The sequence below is a fragment of the Pteropus alecto genome, unplaced genomic scaffold (genome assembly GCF_000325575.1).
Source record: "Pteropus alecto unplaced genomic scaffold, ASM32557v1 scaffold22, whole genome shotgun sequence".
Classification (NCBI taxonomy): Eukaryota; Metazoa; Chordata; class Mammalia; order Chiroptera; family Pteropodidae; genus Pteropus; species Pteropus alecto.
The window spans coordinates 16,090,649-16,112,092 of NW_006434839.1; the positions used below are offsets into that span (position 1 = coordinate 16,090,649).

Genomic DNA, 21,444 nt, shown 5'->3' on the forward strand with positions numbered 1-21,444 from the left:
TCAAATGCCAGTAATGGCAGTATTTCATTTTTTCTTAAGGCTGAGTAATATTCCATTGTATATATGTATCACATCTTTATCCAATCATCTATCGAAGAGCACTTCAGTTATTTCCAAGCCATGGCCACTGTGAATAATGCTGCAATAAACAACAGGGTTCATATATCTTTATGGATAAATGTTTTCAATTTGGGGGGTAGATACCCAGAAGAGGGATTGCTAAGTCATATAGTAATTCTATTCTTAATGTTTTGAGGACTCTCCATACTTTTTTTCATAGTGGCTGTACCAATTTACATTCCCACCAGCAGTATATGAGGGTTTCTTTTTCCCACAACCTCTCTAACACTTGTTATTACTTGTCTTCTTGATAATAGCCATTCATTCTTCCAGGTGTGAAGTGCTATCTCATTGTGACTTTGATTTACACTTTCCTAATAGCTAGTGAAGTTGAGTATCTTTTCATAAGTCTGTTCGCCGTTTGTATGTCTTCTCGGAAGAAGTGTCTGTTCAGATCCTCTGATCATTTTTTAGTTGGATTGTTTGTTTTTTTTGTTGATGAGTTGTATGAGTTCTTTATTTATTTTGAATATTAGAATGCTAAGCAGAGTCAGGCCTAGTTAATTTTTTCCTTTCTTTCCTTCTATACAATAAGTTATTATAGACAGTCTACCTTGAGTATAGAAGTATATTAAATTCAAAATACAAAGATACAAATTTATATCAGTCTGGTGAAGATTTAAAGTATATGTATAATAACTATATCAGAGGTGTTGATGGCTGGTGTATACAGTATTTTGATTAAGGTAGGAGAATAAATAGGTCAGTATGCTAGATAAGCAAAAGTAGTTATTTTTAAAGATAAGCAAAAATAGTTATTTTTACAAAGCCATTTATTAGGGTAAGAAGGTTGAAGAATCAATGAATAAACCAACAAAAAACTAAAACACTAATGCAACAATACAAATCGCCTAAAATTATATACCTAGGATCCAAAGTGTGTGTGTGTGTATACATGTACACAAGTTTGCATGTGTATTCTGGCACACAGGTGACTATATTGGAAAGAGGTTTAGTATTGAGACTATATTAGGTCTTCAAAGTTCATGGAGACATTAACTTACATGCCTAGACTTCTGTTCTTTTATGCAAATACTCTAGAACTATAACTGGATCACTGAGTACAAATGCTGTAAAGTGCTTTGGAAGTTTTAATTGTAGTAGATAATGACAAGGAAACTAATTGCTGACTTTTGAAAGATGGGGAAGAAGCTGTGTCTGAAGGTTAAATGGTGTTGCAAAGTCTGTATTTTCACCACAACCTCATTCATAGTCACATTAGTTTGAAAGTTTTTCTACAATATAGTATTGAGAAACACATGCAATGTACAGAGAAATAAACATGTACTTATAATCATATATAAGTATGTAAACATTTTTATGAGTGTAGAGAAAAGTGAGAAAATATATAGATAGGTTAGTATTGGTTAACTCAGGGAGATGAACTGGAGAATGATGGGGATAAATAATTAATGGTTTCTTTATGAATTGTATTTTTATTATTATATTTATCTGTTTTGTTTTTATAACTTAAAAATCTGATAAATTTAAAAAGTAAAAGTTTTAAAAAATTTTGCAGTTCTTAAAGTTTTATTTATCATAGATTTACAAGATCATAAAATTGGAGGACTGTTATGGAATTGTCATCTTTTTAATTGTCCTCTTGTTTCATAAAATTAAAAAAAAACATTTAAAGATCATGAAGTAAGGATGGCATAAAATCACTTTATGAAAAATCACATTGTCATTTTGCTCTGTTTTTGACTGGTGAAATTTGATCATAAACTAATCTTATTTGTAACATCACCTTTTTTTAAATATACATGGATTGGCAGTGGGTTCCAGTAGTAAGTAGTAGAAAGTTCTCCCAGAAATTAGAAGCAGAAAAAATTAAATTACTTACAACATATCATGTACCATCACGTTGCAAATTTATCTTTCTAAATCATATTATACATCAGATATCAATCATTCTAGAGGAATCTGATTTTTCACAGGGTGAGGTCAGACCCAGGTGGTTTGGAGAGCTTCATAGGATTCCTGATTATCAGTAAACTAGTTCTAGTTATAAACTCAGTTAGTCGCCATTATAAACAAACAAAGTTGGGCCATCTGTTAAAACTTCTTTTTAGCCTGAAAGCATTCAGATGAATCAATGTAAAAGTCTTTGGTCATCAAATATTTGACAAGTGTCTCACTTTGGATGGTAAACACACGATGTGATATGTATACGACAAACTGTTGTACACTGGAAACTTATTTGATTTTGTTAACCAATGCCACCCCAATAATTTCAAATAAAAATTACATTATCAAAAAAAAGTCTTCGGAATCTATGGAAGAATATAAACAGGTGTCAAAAAGCAGGATTGGGCTTAGGTCTTTATTGTATCCTTACCTTTTGGTTTTCTTTTGTTTTAGTGGACGATTTGGTGCATAAGTGCATTTTATTTAGATAACTGAGTTATTTGGAGTAAGAAAAGTTAAGAGAATTTGAAGGATAATTTCATCTTCATTTAGGAACAAAATAAATGAATAAATATTTCCATTTGATATGTAAGCTTAGTTTGCCTCTCCTTACACATTATAAATAACAAAAGAAATTTTATTTATTTATTTTTGCGAAGTATGGCTATTACAGGGCAAGCAATAGAAAAAGCCACTGTGTAGAACTGTGTAATGAAGAAAGAAATATAATCTTATCCTTGAAGCATTGTTTATTTGGGAGATATGCTAGGATGGAGATATGGCTTAGTTACACAGAACTTTCTCATATCGAAATGAATTGTCATAATTAGAAATTACTGACTAAAACTGACACTATCCTAAATTCTTGGAGATATTTAGTAGAAGACTATAATGCTTATCTAATTAACTTTTACAAAAAATATATGGAGTTTCTATTAATTCTCTCTATGGAAAACAAAGTACTGTCAGAACATTGGGCTAAGCATAAAGTCCAGTCATAAAATAGGTTGTCTTTAAGAGATTCTTCATCATATAATTTCATTTTCTCAGGTATCGTCCAATGTAGTGATTTGAAGTACTATTAAACAAAAGCTTGCATGGATCTCATAGGCCCGCTGTCTTCTTTTCTTCTTTTATTGCTCTGTGTACCCCACTTCACACCTCAGGAGCCTGTGCGCATGAGTACCATTACCACAGCACCTTGGAATATTTTGTGTCTAAAAACACAGAATAGTTCAATTGCTTCTTGACTGCAAACTTTTAGACAAATAAAGGTTTTTGTTTCAGCTTCTAGGAGCAATACACATGACCTATTTTGAGGATTAGGAGAGTTAATTTTCTCTGTTCTGCCACCTTCCCTCAAAAAAACAAATATTATTATTAGGTTCAGATATCTTGAGTCCACTTGCCTTTATAAACTATATCAAAGTTAAAAAGCCTCATCTAAATATCGTTTGAGAAAGTTTCCCATTTAAATAGGCTTTAAAGAAAATTACCCTTAATACTTCTCTTATCCCTCTTAGTTTCTAAGAAAAAGGCTATATAATAACTCCTTTTTAAATGCTGGGAGGAAAAATGCTATATGATATATATAAATGTATTTTTTATAAATATATTAATAAATCAAATCCAAGAACACTGTATTCTTTAATTGAAACTATGGAGCTCATCACAACACAAAGTATTTTTCCTAAAAATCTTTAATGTCTTTACTAATACCATTGATACTTTTGTATGCAAGCAAGCCTCAGTTCACATTATAACGATATGTTTACATTTGCATATAATGGTTTTTCAAGGCCATGCTGGTAGTCCTATCTTAATCAATAATAATGGCACGGTTTATGTTTTTATAGCAGATTAAGTTTAAACAAACAACATAGAAGTTATTTCTATTGAAATCCAAACAATAGAAAGAATAGGTCAAAATATATAGGGGAAGGAAATGATCCGTTCTTAATTAAAGATTCCTTTTCACATTTACTTTTGTTTTATTTAAGGAAAAGACATTTTTCTTGATTAGGAAGCTTTCTTCACATGACTAGTCATAGTTTCCCTTCGGAAATTTTAAAAAAGAAAGGAGTTATGCATTTTAGTCAGAAGACTGAATGTACCTTGGTCACTGCTTTTAATTGCAAGGACTTCAGAACTGGTGAGAACTAAAACTTGCTTTTCTCTTGGAAAGCAGTTACCAAGTTTAAAAAAATTAGTAGAATCTAAATAATATAATTAGAAGTACCAGTAGGCCATGCCCATTGGAGGTATATTTCCCCCAATAACAACAAGTTATGTTCCTTGTAACATGTCAACTCTGACCACCCACAATATTTTCACCCATGTGAAACCTATGGAATTTCTGGGGTGGAGCGGCGGGGCTGTGTTGTTGTGATAATGTTTCCCACTGATCTCTGAGCAGCTAGAAAATCAAAAGGTAATCTTTCTTGCTATATTTGTTTTGTGAAAATTAGTTTTCTGTTTAAATATAAATGATTCATTGGATTGATGCATAAGGACAGTTGCAAATTTACTTACTATTTTCTCCTTATGGTATGCAATCAACACTACAATATCTTAATCAAAGAAAAATTTCACAATTGCAGTTTAAACATGCAGTAACCGTGCACCGGCTAGTCGTTTTTCACCATTGGATATAAAGAATTTAAATGCCACATAATTCTATATACAATTACTTCTTTGAAGGCAGTGCCTTCGATATTATTGACATGTTTGTTGGATCAAAGTCTCTGGTCATGGAGACCACATAGTTGTGTCATCTATGGTAGTAGTTATGACTCAGAGTCAAGATTAATTATAGTTTTAAAGAAAAGCTGGCCCCTATCAGCATTATTGTAGGGTATGTGGTAGCTCAGATCCACTCATCCTAGAGGTACCGCCCAAAGACATATCAGCTGTGTACCTCTGCACAGATGAAGGCATGGCAGAGTCAGAGGAAAAAACTCTGAAGTCTCTCAAGTTTGAATGATCTTTCTTTGCCCTCTTCCCTCCATTGCTGGCATATTGACTTATGTTTCCTTTCTGCCATCTACCTTTGAATTTTAGGCACTCAAGCCTTTCCCGTTTTATAAATCTTAATCCTAGTAAAAATTACCGCTATAGACTGAATGTTTATGTCTCCCCAGAATCCATATGTTGAAACTTAATACCCAATGCGATGGTATTTGAAGTGGGGCCTGAAGAAGGTGATTAGGCAATAAGGGTAGAACCTTTATGATTAATGTCATTATAAAAGAGATTCAAGATAGTCTATGGCCATGCCACCCTGAACAAGCCTGATCCCATCTGATCTCGGAAGCTAAGCAGGGTCAGGCCTGGTTAGTACTTGGATGGGAGACCACCTAGGAAGACCAGGTGCTGTAGGTGTAAAAAAATAAAAAGGGATTGTAAGCTGACCTTGCAATCTGTGAGGTCAACCAAGGGTTGCTTCGCCTAAAAAACAAACAAACAACAAACAAACAAACAAATAAAAGAGACCTAAGAGAGCTCCCTCGCCCCTTCTGCCATGTGAAGACACAGGAAAACAATGGTCATCTATGAACCAGGAAGGAACTCTCACCAGACACTGAATCTGCTGGTGCCTTGATCTTGAACTTCTCAATCTCCGGAACGGTGAGAAATAAATTTCTGTTCTTTATAAGCTGCCTAGTTTATTGTATTTTTATTATAGCAGCCTGAAAAGACTAAGACATTACTCATTCCATCAGCTATACATTGAGGATTATTTTGTACAAAGTCAGAAAGTTTCCAATCTTTGTATATATTTTACCTCTCATTCTCGTGTTTAAGTTTGAAGGAAGGGTTCAGCTTTGTTCATCTTTGTATTTTTCCAGTATTCAGCACATTCTTGTGGCTATTGACCCGCCCCACAATGCCTATTATGTGCTCCACAACTATGGAATGAATGTGTGTATAAGGAGCACACCTTCAGTTAAAGCATTTTTATGACTTGTAACATAGTATTTTAATGTAAAGCGGTAGGACTATAATACTGGAAGCAAAGTAAACACCCGTCTGCTGCATTGAGGCTAGAACCCTGGCTGTTTGTAGGTAAAGAATCAGGACCTTTTTCTTTTAAGATTTGAATGTTGGAGTGTACGACGGTGCCGCTGATGTACATAATGACTTAATTTTCACATATCTGGAAAAACAGAAAGAGTTGAAAATAAACTCCCTCGAACTGGTTAAATGATGGTAGGATAATATAAAAAGAAACAACTGATTTGGTTATTTGAAATAATGCTAATTTCAATCACATATGTGATGAATTATCATTTATGCCTAAACCCCATGTTACCCAGCACATATTACGTGCAGCATAAGTATTTGACAGATTAAATTCATTTGATTAAAACAATGAAGTCACTCATCTGGTTTCATGTTCTAGAGATCATTCTGCATAGCTGTCTTCATTTAAATCATAAAAGGATGCCTATACAGGAAATGTTCTAGATATTGAGGATACAGCAAGAACAAAGCAGACTCAACTTCTCACTTGTTTGGAGCTAGCAATGATCACTACTGATACCTCTTCTTGAACAAAATTTCTCTCTTGTCTGAAATATCAAGAACTCATGTGTAGTTTTCTTTATGAGAGGTTGATTAGGTGTATTGATCAAATTCTGATGGAAATGTGGATTACGTATTAGGTTAACCAGTGCCCAGGCCAGTTAGCTTCTCTTAGTTCCACAGCAAGCTTAAAGCATAAATACTAGCAAAATCTATCAAAATGTGTTTTATGGGACAAGAGTAAACCCAAGTAATGGAAACCTACATAAATCTAGCCATAACTGAAAATCAGTTGCATGCCTGAAAACACACGCCCAAAGAACATAAATTAAAAGTAAAATCTTCCTGCTTACAAGGAGCCAGCTGTAGACTCAAATGAGGGCTAATAATACCAGAGAAAATTTGATATATGTGTTTATCAATGCCTGTTTTCACATCAGTTATGGGCAAAATCATCTGTTTTTAATAACATATGTTCAAATTATTCTTTACTGTTTTTTGACAGTTGACTACCTAGTTTTTTTTTTTTTAATAGCCTTCGTATATTAGAGATAAACAATCTTTCCAGAATTAGCAGTAATAATGCATGGTAGTGAACTCTATTTCTATGCATATCTGGTCCAGTAAAAATATCTCCTCTTGTCACCTGCTATAGCTGTTTATTTGTCCTACATGACAAACTCCCAGAAAACAATGTCTACCCCCCTTCTGTACAAGCTCTGGTAAAGAGCTATTTCCCGCTGTTTTTTTGGCAAAAAGTTTTCTTGAGATGTGAGTTTGCTGCATTTGCATGTGTGGCCCAGAGGCCTCGTACAGTCTCAGCTGGATAGGTCCTTTGCAAAGGGAAATAGCTAACATATTACATTTTATGATGAGGCTGCCAGATTGTTGTTCTCCTACATACACCTCCTAGACAGAGACTCCCTAGGGTGAATGGGAGAGATAAATGAGGTGTTAAGGAGAATAATAATTTTGCACAAGGTGAAAGGATAAAGGAAAAGTGAAAAACATTCTTGCTTAGCCACAAGATAAGTCATATTAATTAGTCTGCGAATGACACAGCTCCACAAGTGGAAATCAAATTTATGAAAAGAGAACCATAAAATGGATACACCTCATAGATAAATATCACTTGAATGCTACACTTCACAGCTTTTCTACATTGTATAGAATTACTTCATTATTCATGATCTTATTAAAACACATTGTAGATACACTTGAATATGAATTCTAAATACTTAATCTCAGTATGCTCTGTGTATTTAAAAATACAATGAAAGATTCATTTGTACCATTTCAGATTTAGACATTTGCTTTACAGTGACAAATTATGAAAGAAAATAGTTTTCTACGGTTCATTTGGTTAAATTTCTGTGACTCAAGTCTAGTTCACAGTAATGTGAAGAGACAATGATGTGCATAATCTAAAAAGCATGAACATACATTTGTCTCTGGAATATATCTTTAAGTGTTTTCTGCATGTTCATTTTTTTCTGAATTTGGTTTGGCTTAGACTACTAATAAAATTTGTATGTATATATATATACCTCACAACTGATGGCCAGGAAAGCCAGACCAGCCATAAAGAGAGATACATGCTAGTGAGGAACTATGTTTAGTATTGAATACATGATATAGATAATTTGTAAGATTTGACAGAATATTAAAAGTCTTCCCCTTTTGTTAAAATACTTCTGTAAAAGCATGAACTAAATATAATTTTAAACAGATGGGAAACCAGAAAAGTCTGTGGTTCGAGTATGTGCAATCAGGATATAACCTTTCTTCATTTATTTTGTTCTATTTAATTACATTGATTAGGTATATAGACAAAGATATATAGAGAGATAATCTCAAATATGATCGTAGGTAAATTTTAGGCTTTATGTAATTAGGATGTGGATAATTATTCATATTAAAGAGGTAAATTTTTCCTTCATTTTTTCTTTCATCCAATCTTCCATTAGTTTTTTTTTTTAATATTATAGTAAAAAGACAACATAAAATTTACGATTTTAATTGTTTTTAAGTGTACAGTTCAGTAGTGTTCTCTACTTGGTTTTTAAAGGTGCTTTAACAAACATCTGTGAGAAAGCTAGGAAGTCATGAATAATCTAGAACCTAGTATTAAATTGATCTTATGTTCATTTTTCTAGAAATACTTGAGCAAAAGAATTAACTTAAAAGCTCAATGCCTTTTAAGAAATGTGTTTTGCTATTAATATATTCCTTTTAAATATTGTATATAAACAATTTTGCAAGAGTCATATTTCTTTAAGACGTGCCTATATCAGCATTGTTTCTCTTGCATGATGAAAGAAGTAATGACTACAGTATTATAATTAACTATTTTTTTTCCTAAAGAATAATTAAGAATGCAACCCTGAATAAGTAATGGTGTGTAAATTACTGCTGGCGTCCCAAGGATCCAGTAGCTCATACATTTTTCTTTTCAAAAGTTTTTTTCCTTTGATTATTATGCCTCATTTATGCTATCAAATATAAGATTCATCCTTTTTTTTTTTTTTTTTTTTTTACAGCTGACGTTGCTTGTTTTAAAGTAATTGAAGTTTGTTGACTTCCTGGGAGAAAAAGCAATTTAAGTAATTAAAAAAATATTCTGCCTCTAGAAAAAATTCACACGTTCCTCTATATAAGTATAACAATGAATTAACATGTGTAACTTGTGAACAGAAAAACTTTCCACCAGAACAATTATTATAAATAATTATAATAATTATATTGGGGAGACATTCTCTGTTTTAGATATTTCTTTTGTTAAATTGTTTAATGCATTTTTGAATAAGCAATACGTACACATAATATTATGTTCAAAAAGGACAAAGTATATAATAAGTGAATATTTCTATTTTTTATCTCCTCCTGTAACCATTGTAACTATTTCTTGTGTATCATTTTCAGGATAGTTACTCATATTCAAGACTATATAGATATATGTGTATGTATTTATATTCATATCCAAAGCCATATCCATATTTATATCCATATATCTATATCTTTCTCACTAATGAGTATGCTACAAGCACAATTGTACATTTTGCTGTTTTACTTGACAATATATCAGTACATATTGTGCTCTCTCCTTTTTAACCACTGCATATTATTCCATTTTATATAACTGAATATACATTAAATTCAGTATCTGAAAGTTATCTAATAATTCAATCCAGTCCTCTACTGTGTTGAACATTTATGTGGTTTCTAATCACTACAATAAATATTTTTATACAAATGTTACTTCACAAATGTCTAACAGTCTGCAGGACACATTCTTAAAATTAGTATTGCTGAGTTAATGATTCTTTCAATTACAAGTTATGATTGATATTTCCAAATCATTCTCCATATAAATTGTACCATTTAACATGTCAACCAAAAATGAACATAAGTGTGTACTACTCCACATATTCATAAATAGAATGTTTTATATTAAAAGTAGTATGCCTCTAGTCAAATACCTGGTTAATTAAATATGAATATATATTTTGCATTCTATACAAATATATATTTTTCTTCATTGAAAATATCAAATATCCTGCATCCTTGGAATCATCCTAGAGTTTGAAGGAACAATCAAGCATAGCTTGTTATTAAAATTGAAGAACCACAGGAGAGATTTCAACTACCCCTACCTTCTCTGTAATAAAACAACACAACTTTACAGAAAAATGCATTAAAATAATTGCTAATGATAAGCATTATAGGAGCACTAACTATAAGAAGCACTGTAAAAGAAGCTCAGAATTAGACATGGCCTAAGTACATTTAAGCCACAATATAAAATTGTGTTGAGAGACTGTACACAAAAACATACCTATTAAAGTCTACTACTTGTTAACTTCCTCCAAGTGAAGTTAATGAGTCCCTCTTCCATATTCCCATATTGCTTTATATTGCACCCCTTCTCACTGTGGACTGTGTTTATTTATTGACCTCTCAACAACCTTTCTGGACTGTAAAACCTTGAGCTCAAGAACTTGAGTTTTCATGTACCCTCCATATTTAGTATAACATGTGCTTCACAGTAGGTATTTATTGCTTGTTTTATGAATAAATACATACTGAGCAACATCTCTTTTTAAACTGACAATAAATCTATAATGTAAATACTATTATTTGTTGAAATGAGCTCACTGGCATCTGTAATGGACAACTCCTTCTAGGTTACTTGGCTAGTTATTTGCAAAGGCAAGATTCATGTCTTAAGATTTTTTTACACCAAACTCAAGCTTTGGATGAAAGGGGAGATACTGCCTGCTAGGGAGCAAATGAACCAATGAAGGCATCTCTCAGGTGCAATTTAGATCAATGAGTGGCCCTTTATCCAAGTACTACAGAGTCACTGAGATTTGGTTTCAAATTTTTCCTTTATTAAACTTTGACTATTCTACTGTCCCTGGATGTTCTTCTTCATAAAAAAGTATTATAGAGAGGGTGAGTTTCTTCAGCCATCTCTGTTCTTGTTGTCACTAAAAATACATCCTTTATATACCAAAAGTTCTCCTGTTAATCACTAAGAGAAAGAAGATGGTGCAAAAATTATAATAACAAAATTACAAAGATTCTGGAAAACTTAAAAATTCTTTTTCTTTTGTGTAATGATATTTTAGTTTCTTCCTCTCTCCAAACTCAGTAATACCTAGTTTCCTACCTCCAGCAGAAAGAACTGAAATTACCATTGAACGAACAATGGTTTTGAAGTGGTAAGCCTTCCAGACACCAACCTGAAGAGGTATCTCATGGAACCACATAGAGATAGTTCATTTTCATTTATCCCAAATGTAATCCAGTTAAAAACATTTTTTGGAAATTTCTTTATACTTCTTAAGGTCTGTTCTCCTGGGCTACACAAGGAAATCTGGGCTTCTGATTAATTATCTCCACTCTCTCATTTTCTATATTAAATATTGAGGGTACATGAAAACTCAAGTTCTTGAGCTCTAGGTTTCACAGTCCAGAAAGGTTGTTGAGAGGTCAATAAATAAACACAGTCCACAGTGAGAAGGGATGCAATATAAACATTATAACTTAATAATGGTTCTCTCCATTTTTTTTTTTTTAATCACTGAGGGTTATGGACAGCTGATTCAAGAGGCCTGAGGGCATTGAAAGCAGAATCACATTTTCTCTCTACCTTTTTAGTCCTTTTTCCTACTCTGGTCTGTGCACTACCTGTGGCAGAAAGGCTTTTGAATAATTAGGCGGTGTGGGAGGGGGCGGCGGTGTGTGGTGGAAATAGAGTCAAATTCCCTTACACTAAAATTAACAGATTTCTAATATCTTTGATAAACTGGATTGAAATGTATTATTCATCAAAAATAGGTAGTCATTAGGCTATTGATGTCAGTAATGTGAACGATATTATTAATGGGGACCAAATGTTTTAATTTGGGGGAGACTTAAAGATACTTATTTTAAGGAGGAGAAAAATGTGCCTTGAATAACTGATTGTCTTAAAATGATTTATAAACTCAAATTTAAAATTTAGAAAAAGGAAATGGGGTACCAATGCAAAGCAGAATGATGTAGATTTATCACTCATTATTTTAACATGAACTTTTTGAATACCTACAATGTGCCCAGTAGTTTGGAGAAGATACACCAGTAAATAAGTTAGACAATAATTCCTGCCTTCTTCAGGTTGATTTTCTCCTAGATAGAAGATTTCAGCTAAGAATTAGGTGAATAGATTCTAATGATAATTCCAAAATAGCCTTACTATATAAATTTAGGCAAGTCAGTCACCTATGTCTAACCAAATTTTCCAATCTGAGGTGTATCCTACTTATCTTATACAGTGTTGTTGTAAAAGTTGATAATAAATGTGAAAGCACTATACAAAGACTATTGAGCTATCCCAAAGTAACAGAATGAAATTTATTTTGTATTATTCATTAAAAGCCTTAGGTCACAGCTCTATGAGATATCTGAATCAACTATTGATTCTGAAGTCTTATCCACATTGGTAACCCAATGTCATTTTAATGCAATGAGATCAAAATGTCTACTTAAGTGAACATTGAAACAACCAAGAAGCCAGATCCACTATGAAATGTACTGGCATTTCCCTTTACCCTCTTAAAAGTATTACATGGGTAGGTGAACTAGACCAGAATGTTCCAGTCAGAAGAAATCTTGAATACCTTCTATAGGACAAGAAATTTTACAATATATTTACGTCCTCTCAAATTCTGATGATTCTCATTACTTTTTCTAAAATTCACATTTAATATATGAAACCTTTGGTGGAGTTATGGTGATCCATTTGTTTTTATCTGATTTTTATGAACTCATAAACATGAAATTTAATTCTATCTAAGTCCAATTTTGATTAATTTCCTTTATTTCTTAATGAAATGTCTTTGTACTTTAGAGAAAACTTAGTCTCTCTCTCTCTCTCTCTCTCTCTCTCTTCCTTCTCAGCCCCCTCTTCCCCTGTCTCTGCCTCTCTGTTTCTCTCCAACTATTTACTTAAAGTAGGTATTCATTGTTTTACTTATCTTAGAATTTTCTTTGTAATGAATTTCAGTTTTTTACTATCTCCACATTACAAAAAATGCCATAGGATTTTAAAAATTCCGAGTTCTAATGTGCAAATGATGATGCATTTCTTCAATAATAACATAGACCTACATTAAAAAAAAAATCAAGACTATATATCTTGATGATAACTGAGAAAGGAAGTCTTATTTTGACTGCCACTAAATAGTTATATGTCCCTGAGAGAGTCCCTTAACATCTGTAGGCTCGACATTTAAATGAGGGGTGAGGACTACTTTGTCTTTAAGATTTTTCCTTCCAATGTCAATGAGTTTATGAAACCATTTGTTTTTACAATAGGTGCATTTCATTTTTCTAAGCAAAAACTTCATTAATGTGATTAGATGGCTTATTAATTTTAATTACATTAATATTATCTTCTAATAAAAATTGACTTCAGATAAAATAAAATACAATTTACAGCAACTTTAAAGTATTACTAAGATATATAAGTTAAATTATAAGAAATACATTTCAGCTAGGAATTAGGTGAATAGATTCTAATGATAGTGACTTATAAGAAATGCCATTCCAGTTGGAATACATAGATTTATGTTTTGGAATTGCTGTAGTAGACTACATGTATAGAGTTTATGAAAGTTTAATTCTTCCGGGCTTTTTAGGTTTTGTAATGCATGTAGATTTTTGTTATTTTAAAACAGTTAAGAAATATATTAAATTTCAAATTCAGAATCCATGAAAATTCATTCATGTGTACTGGAGGCACAGAGCTAACGCAACGGCCCAGCTCCTTTCCTCTTACACTGAGGCATCCTTTTCCTCTTTGCACTGCTTCACTTGCTCTGTGCTTGTGCCACTCATCTGTGTTGCTGTGCCTTATCTACTCCTCTTAAGATCCCTCTTCTTTCTCTCCATCTCACAATGGCTGTGTTCTTACTTTTTACCTTCTGGTCTATATGCTCACACTCTTCTCTATTTTGATGTCCTTCTATCAACATATGTTACTTCATTTCATTCTCTTTTTCTTCCACTTGCTCTTCTGCATTTAGCTTTCACTTCCATTTTTATGGCACCCTATAGGTGAATCCTCATTTCTCTTCATCTTTTAAATTCCTCTTCTGTCTTCTTCCTTTTTTTTTGATCTGCGCTATACAAACTCATTTATCCCAATCTGTGATTATTGTTACTTTACTTATTCATTCTTTATAAATATTTACTGGGCCTCTGTTATGCACCATTTGGCTTTTATTTTATGTCTCTTTCTATGAAGACAAAATACTTGAGAACAAAACAAGTATTTCAAAGGAAAGAAATAAGTTTTTGAAATCATATCCTTTGTTAGAAGTATGAAATTATTCATCTACTTATTCATTTAATAAAAATAAGAAGCAACTAACTGCCATTGCTAATATTACAACTGAATATTAAAAGAACTTGGACATGACTGCATACGCAAGGCAAGACTCTTATATGACCTATATAAACATACACACAAAAGAACCACATCTATATCTATGTATATACTTAAGTCTACGCATTTACCATATATGTGAGATTAAAATCTATATGTTCTGGTCAATGTTGCCACTAAATTTACTAAAAGTTGTGAGTATATTTCCATATTAAGTGAGCATAAAATTATAAATACCATATAGTATACACACAGAGAGAATTTGAATGTTAAAACTAATAACAACATAACAGTTAATCTGACAAATATGTAATAAAATACACTAACTGTAGTGTACTGAATGACAATTAGGCAGAAATAGTAAGCCGTTCATGTAAATAAAAATAATCTGTCCCTCCTCCCACCCCACTCAAATCTATCAACAAATTCTTGGCTTCTTAACTTGACTAGAAACAAAAGGAGCCTTATTTTCCACAGGGTAATAAACTAATTCAATTACTTCCTAAGAAAATGTAAATGTGTTTGTAAAGGAAGAGAGGAAGATGAGAGGACTCTTGGAGGACAGAACACACAGAAGACAAACAGTTTTATCAGTCATAAAAGAAGAAGGATGGCATAAGATCCACGAGCTCTCGTGGGATGGAAGTACAGACAGAGGCTCTTCATGGTGACATATCCTCCACCTTTCCTAAAAGCATGGCAGTTGTGATTTAATTCTTTGAAGGCACTATCCTCATACCTCTAACCAGCCACGGAGAGCTGGGTTCAAGGACAGTCAGAGCAGTCAGGCAGCCTGGGACTGGCATAGTGAAAGCAAACATTATGCCCTGAAAGTTGATATGATGTTTAATTGAGGCAAATTATAACCACAAGGCTTTGAATTCAAATATGTTCAATCAATGGAGAGAGTCACTAAAAACAGAAAGAAACTTAAATCATACTGGAAGTCAAGTTCAAGACCTAGTAGTATAGAGATTATTACTACAAAATGCTATAGATGAAATAAATCTTTTCAACCTAACATCACTTCCAGTGAACACTCTGCCATTTAAGCTGTTTCTTAAAACTCTTTGTGTATCAGAGAAATAGACCTGAAAGTTTGAGGAAAAAATGACTCTTTGATTTCTCTTTCCATAAGATCAAATACACTTGAAAAAATAAAATCAAGAAGGAAGATTCAAAAAACAAAGTGAGACTTGTATTTTTCTTAACAGAAAATGCACTTTTCTTATTATTGTCTCTCTAAAGGAATATGATTTACAGTAATTCAGTATTGAATCCCTTAGCTGATATGAAAACAAAATTATTTGATTCTGTCCCCCACTGATAGGATATCTGTAATTTCCCTTGCATTTTGCTTTAAATAGCTTCTTCATTTAGAAACTGAGCTCTAGCTCCCTCACTCCTCCCAAATGGAAGCAATGTGGCTATTTATGTAATCTTGAAGTGAGAAAGGTCTTTCACTGCATGCTGATAGGGGCAGAAATCAGAAAGACGGTTGATGAGAGATCTGACTACATGTAAAACAAATGTAGATATGAGAGTTGAGACAGAAAAAATCACAATAAATAAAATCGAAGGACAGATATTTAATTTTAAGTGTCACAATCAGCAAAATCACCAGGAGAGGAATTATTTTTTAAAAAGATGTTTTTGGGAATGATCCCTTCTCAGAGTGAAACAAGTCTGACTGTTGGGAAAGGGGAAAAGAGGACTTATGTACTAGAATAAGAAAACAAGGCAGAGGTTAGGCCATGGAGATCAAGAATGCCAAGGCCACAGTGTGAGTACTGTCAGGGTGAATGCTTTTCAAGTTTCTTTTCATTGCTCATTCAGAAAGAGAAAGTAACTTACTGGGCTGTGTTAAATATGTCACATATCGTTGCAGGAAGAAAATCTTGGGTCAGATTTTCGTAGAGAAAGGTCTGGATTGCAAAATAATTCCAGCAGATCTGTTTAATTTTCTAGTGGCACATTTTCATCTTTCTAAAGCAAAGTGATTTCCTCATCCAGATATGCACAAAAGATAACAAAGCTGCATCCCAGTGGTGGGTGCCTACAAGATGGTTATCTATTGTCTCACCTCACTAAATGTGAGGGCTTCCAGTTCTTCAGAAAAGAGAGGAAAAGTGGAACTTTGCTAAGTGTCCACTAAGTTCATGGCTTTACACAAATAAATGTTAAGATATCTGGCCACTGAACACAAAAACCTATTTTAGCATGTGGCCAGCTGAAAGGCAGACTATAGCAATGAGGCCAAGGGCCACAGTTCATTCTCTTTAGTTAGTTATAAGGACTGGAATTACTTCTGAACTTATGTTTGTTTTATTAAATTACTTTCCTGAGTCATTTAACAACATATAACAAACGTCCTCCTAAATGCAGATCATTGCAGTAGGCACAGAAAAAGATGAAAGGCATATACAGGACATCTACAAAGTTTACGGAGAGGCAGAACAACTTCATAGGAGAAAAACAAACTAGCAACACATAAAAGAGGATATAGAGTTCTTATCATGGTCCAGATACTGTTGACAACTGTCAGTACAAATGTGACCAGAGTCTGATTCTAGCCTATATGTTTATTTTTAAATGTTTTTCTTTCTTAATAACTTTTTTTAAAATTTTCAATTATATTTGGCATACAATCATATAGACAGGACCAAATCCCAGCCAGCAATCACAACTGTGAGGGTTTAGAAGAATTATCAACAAAAGTTATCTTTGGTCTAGGATATATTAGGAGAAGGCATAAATATTAGACACACACAAAATTTCTGTAGAAGTCCTTACTCTTAAGTAAAAGTGTTCTTAATTAATTCCTAAGAATAGGACCTGGCTTCTGGCAGTAATGAGCATTTACTAGTAAACAGAACCTACAGTCATCATGACATTATTATGTGAATTTTCATAATATGCACATCCCTATCGTTGTGGAAAGACAAATGTTTTCTGCCCACAGGAAAATCTAATTTAGTGAGATAAAACTGGATGCTGTCATCTTGACCAGAAATAAAGTCTTTGCTAATGATTTCTTTGCTTTGATATATTTTACACTAATATTATTAAATATTATAGAAATTAAATATGGTGATTTCCTGGTATTTTGTTCTTGTCTAGAGTTTTGGAAATTGATTTTTAAATCACTTATCCTAACAGTTTCATTGGTAAAGTTAATGGGTCTATCACTTATAATATCTACCTTTCTAGAATCATCAGATTTTATTCGGTAATATAACCTGGCTGGAATCTCTGGGCCTCAGAAATGAAACTCAGTTCTAGTATCTGACTAAACATTTTCCAGTAGAGCTGAAAACAGGAATGTTCCTGAAGTGGATGGCTTTTTCATATATGACATAATTGTCATCTGACACTCTCATCACATTCTCTTTCACCATATATATACTATTCTGAAATTCCAGTCCTAACTTTTAACTGTTACCTTAAATTTTCAAAAGAGATCGATTGTATCCCTACAAAAATTTCATTCAATTTCTTAAGAACTAGATATAAGGAAGTTAATCTTTAAATATATATCACTTTAAAAAATATGCTTTTGCCAAAGTTCATTTTGAGATGCTTTTTAGTGAGCTAGTATGAGGAAATAAGCCTAAATTGCTTATATTTTTCCTAATATATGCCTTGAAAATAGCTAATAATAATAACACAAAAACTAAGCATATATAAAATAATTTATTTATTTTAAATATTCCTTGAATTTATTTCATTAAAAATGAATATTCCATATAAACATTCTCTATTTTTGAGAATAGGTAGTAACTATTTTTGTTTCACTCACAGTTGAAGTATTTTAAAATTTTCCATTACACATTCTTGTACAAGTAATTATTTTATAGTGTGCTGTGTATATATAATATAAAACAGGAAGTATATTTACAATCAATTTTTGAAAAAGGTTATTGTGATCCTCATTTGTCAGTCTTCCAAGCATGACAGATCTTTAAAAGGACTTTGAATTCTAATGTGTTGAAATAATTTCCCCAAATTCTGAAACAGTGAGCCATTTATTTTCCTAAAACCCCTCATAGACATTGAAAGGAAAACACTGTATAGTTTAAGATATACATATCTATAATTTTGATTAAATCATACACACCTGTAGCAACAAGATTTGCTTTTACAATCGAGTAATATATATTTCTAAGTTAATAGTTTCGAGAAATATATGGAAGTTTCAATACTGTAGATAAAGTTAATTTCACAAATTAGAATATTTCTCACTCTATATTGACATTCAGAAATTGCAGCCTATTATATGGAGCCTACTTTTACATTTTATTCTTATTATGATAATGTAACTAATAAGATTAAAATTAAAAAAAAATTCAGTTATAGTTGAGAAACAATATTATATTAGTTTCAGGTGTACAATACAGTGATCAGACATTTATGTAACTTATGAAGTGTTACCCAGTATATCTGGTACCCATCTGACACCATACGTAGTTATTACAATATTATTGACTATATTCCTTAGGCTATACTTGAATCCCCCGATTTTGTAACTAACAATTTGTACTTCTTAATTCCTTCTCCTCTTTCACCCATCGCAAACCCCCTTCCATCTGGCAACTCTCAAAATGTTCTCTGTATCTATGAGTTTGTTTTGTTTATTTTGTTCCTTAGATTCCACATGTAAATGAAATCATATGGAATTTATCTTTCTCTGTCTGACTTATTCCACTCAGTACAATACCCTCTAGGTCCATCCATGTTGTTGCAGATGGCAATTTCATTCATTCATCCATCCATTCATTCATTCATTCATTTAATGTGTGAGTACTGTTCCATTGTATATATGTACTACTTCTTCTTCATCCATTTACTCAATAATGGACACCCAGGTGACCTCCATATTTTGGCTATTGTAAATAATGCTGCAATGAATATATGAATGCACCTGTCCTTCAAATTAGTATTTTGGAGTTTTTTGGATAAATACCCAGAAGTGTGATTATTGGGTCTCTCTTTATCTCTTGTTATAGACATATTTTTAAAAAATCTTTTTTGTCTGGTATAAGTATTGCTACCCCATCTTTTTCTGTTTGTGTTTCCATTTTCATGAAATACCTTTTTCCATCCCTTTACTTTCAGTCTGTTTACTTTCAGTCTTTTGATCTGAAGTGAATCTTTTGCAGGCAGCATATGTAAGGGTTTTGTTTTTTTATCCATTCAGCCACCCTATCTTTTGATAGGAACATTTAATTTTTTTCATTTGAAGTAATGGTTGATATGAAATTATTGCCATTTTTTTTTCAAATTTGGCTATATATATTTTTTTTCTTAAAGAAGTCCCTCCCACATTTCCTGTAACACTGGCTTGGTGGTGATTAACTCCTTTAGCGTTTATTGTCTGGAGAACTCTTTATTGCCCCTTCTATTCTAAATGATAGCTTTTCTGGGTAGAGTTATCTTGGTTGTGGGTCCTTGCTTTTCATCATTTTGAATATTTCGTGTCAGTCCCTTCTGGCTTACAGTTTCTGTTGAGAAATCAGCTGACAATCTTGTGGGAGCTCCCCTGTAGGTACTAACTGCTTTTCTCTCGCTGCTTCTAAGATTGTTTCCTTGTCATTAAGTTTTGGCATTTTAATTATGATGTGGGTCTTGGTATGGTCCTCTTTGGGTTCATCTTCTTTGAGACTCTCTGAGCTTCCTGGATTTATATGTCTAATTCCTTCACCAGATTAGGGAAGTTTCAGTCATTATTTCTTGAAAGAGGTTTTCAATTTTTTGCTCTTTCTTTTCTCTTGCTGGTGCCCCTATGATGCAAATGTTGGTACATTTGAGATTGTCCATTAGGCCCCTTAAATGAGCCCCACTTTTTGGATTCTTTATTCTTGTTGCAGTTCTGATTGGGTGTTTTCTACTCCCTTATCTTTTAAATCGCTGATTCGATCATCTGCTTCATCTAATCTACTGTTAATTCCTCCTAAAGTAGTCTTCATTTCAGTTATTGTATTCTTCATTTGTGTTCTTTTTATGTTTTCTATCTCTACTTTTGTTTCCTGTCTCTTTGTTAAAGTTCTCACTGAGTTTATTTACTCTTCCCTAAGTTCATCGGGCACCCTTATAACCAGAGTTTTGAACTCTTGATTTGGTAGATTGCTTGTCTTCATTTGGTTTAGTTCTTTTTCTGGAGCTTTGTTTTCTTCTTTCATTTGTGACATGTTTTTTTGACTCCCCATTTTGGCTGCCTTTCTGTATTTATTTCTATGTATTAGGTACAGTTCCTAACGCTCCCAGTCTAGAGTGGCATTATGTTGTAGGAGTCTTTCTAATCACCTGAGCTGGGTGTCCAAGGTGTGTCCCTTGGGCACCCAGGAATTGTTTGTGCCCTCCTGTTGTAGTTGAGGCTTATTTGCTCTTTGCATGTCAATGGGAGAAAGTGACCTACGGGCTAACTTGTTGTGAGAATTGGCTGATAAGGAGCAGGATTCACTTTAACAGGGCTCTGATGCCTGTCCAGTAAGCCCTTTGGGTGTGTGCATCTCAGATACAGGCCTAGGTAGTACTACAACTCTGGTCAAAACTGGCCACTAGGCATGCTATCCCAAAGGCCTCCTGGGAGGAGCCCACAGGCCAAGTTCAGCCACAGCCTATGAACTGTCTGCCCGGGGCTACCTGGCAAAAGTCACCAGGCAATTCACAGATGGTTGCCACCCATGCTGGGCTTAGAGGTGCCTCAAGAGGCCAAGCATGAACTGAGGCCAGCTGTCTCTAGTGCTAGGTTTGGAGCTGCTCTGCAAAAGGTAGGGGGCACGCCGAGGCCAGATTCTGCTTGTTTGGGGTTTGTGAACTTTTGAGATATATGTATATATGTATATATATGTGTATATATGTATATATATGTCTATATATGTGTATATATGTATATATATGTCTATATATGTGTATATACGTATGTATATATACATCTATATATAAATATACATACATAC

General features: G+C 33.1%; 1 protein-coding gene and 1 non-coding gene across 2 annotated transcripts in view; one reads left to right on the top strand and one right to left on the bottom strand.

The window, feature by feature from the left end:
- The window catches only part of KCND2 (potassium voltage-gated channel subfamily D member 2), a 462,470-nt gene that overhangs the window by 81,342 nt on the left and 359,684 nt on the right, over positions 1-21,444 (bottom strand). The gene's annotated exons all lie outside the window — the stretch shown is intronic.
- LOC112478787 lies at positions 5,291-5,409 on the top strand. The gene has a single exon (XR_003045960.1). It is a non-coding gene; the product is annotated as a 5S ribosomal RNA (ribosomal RNA).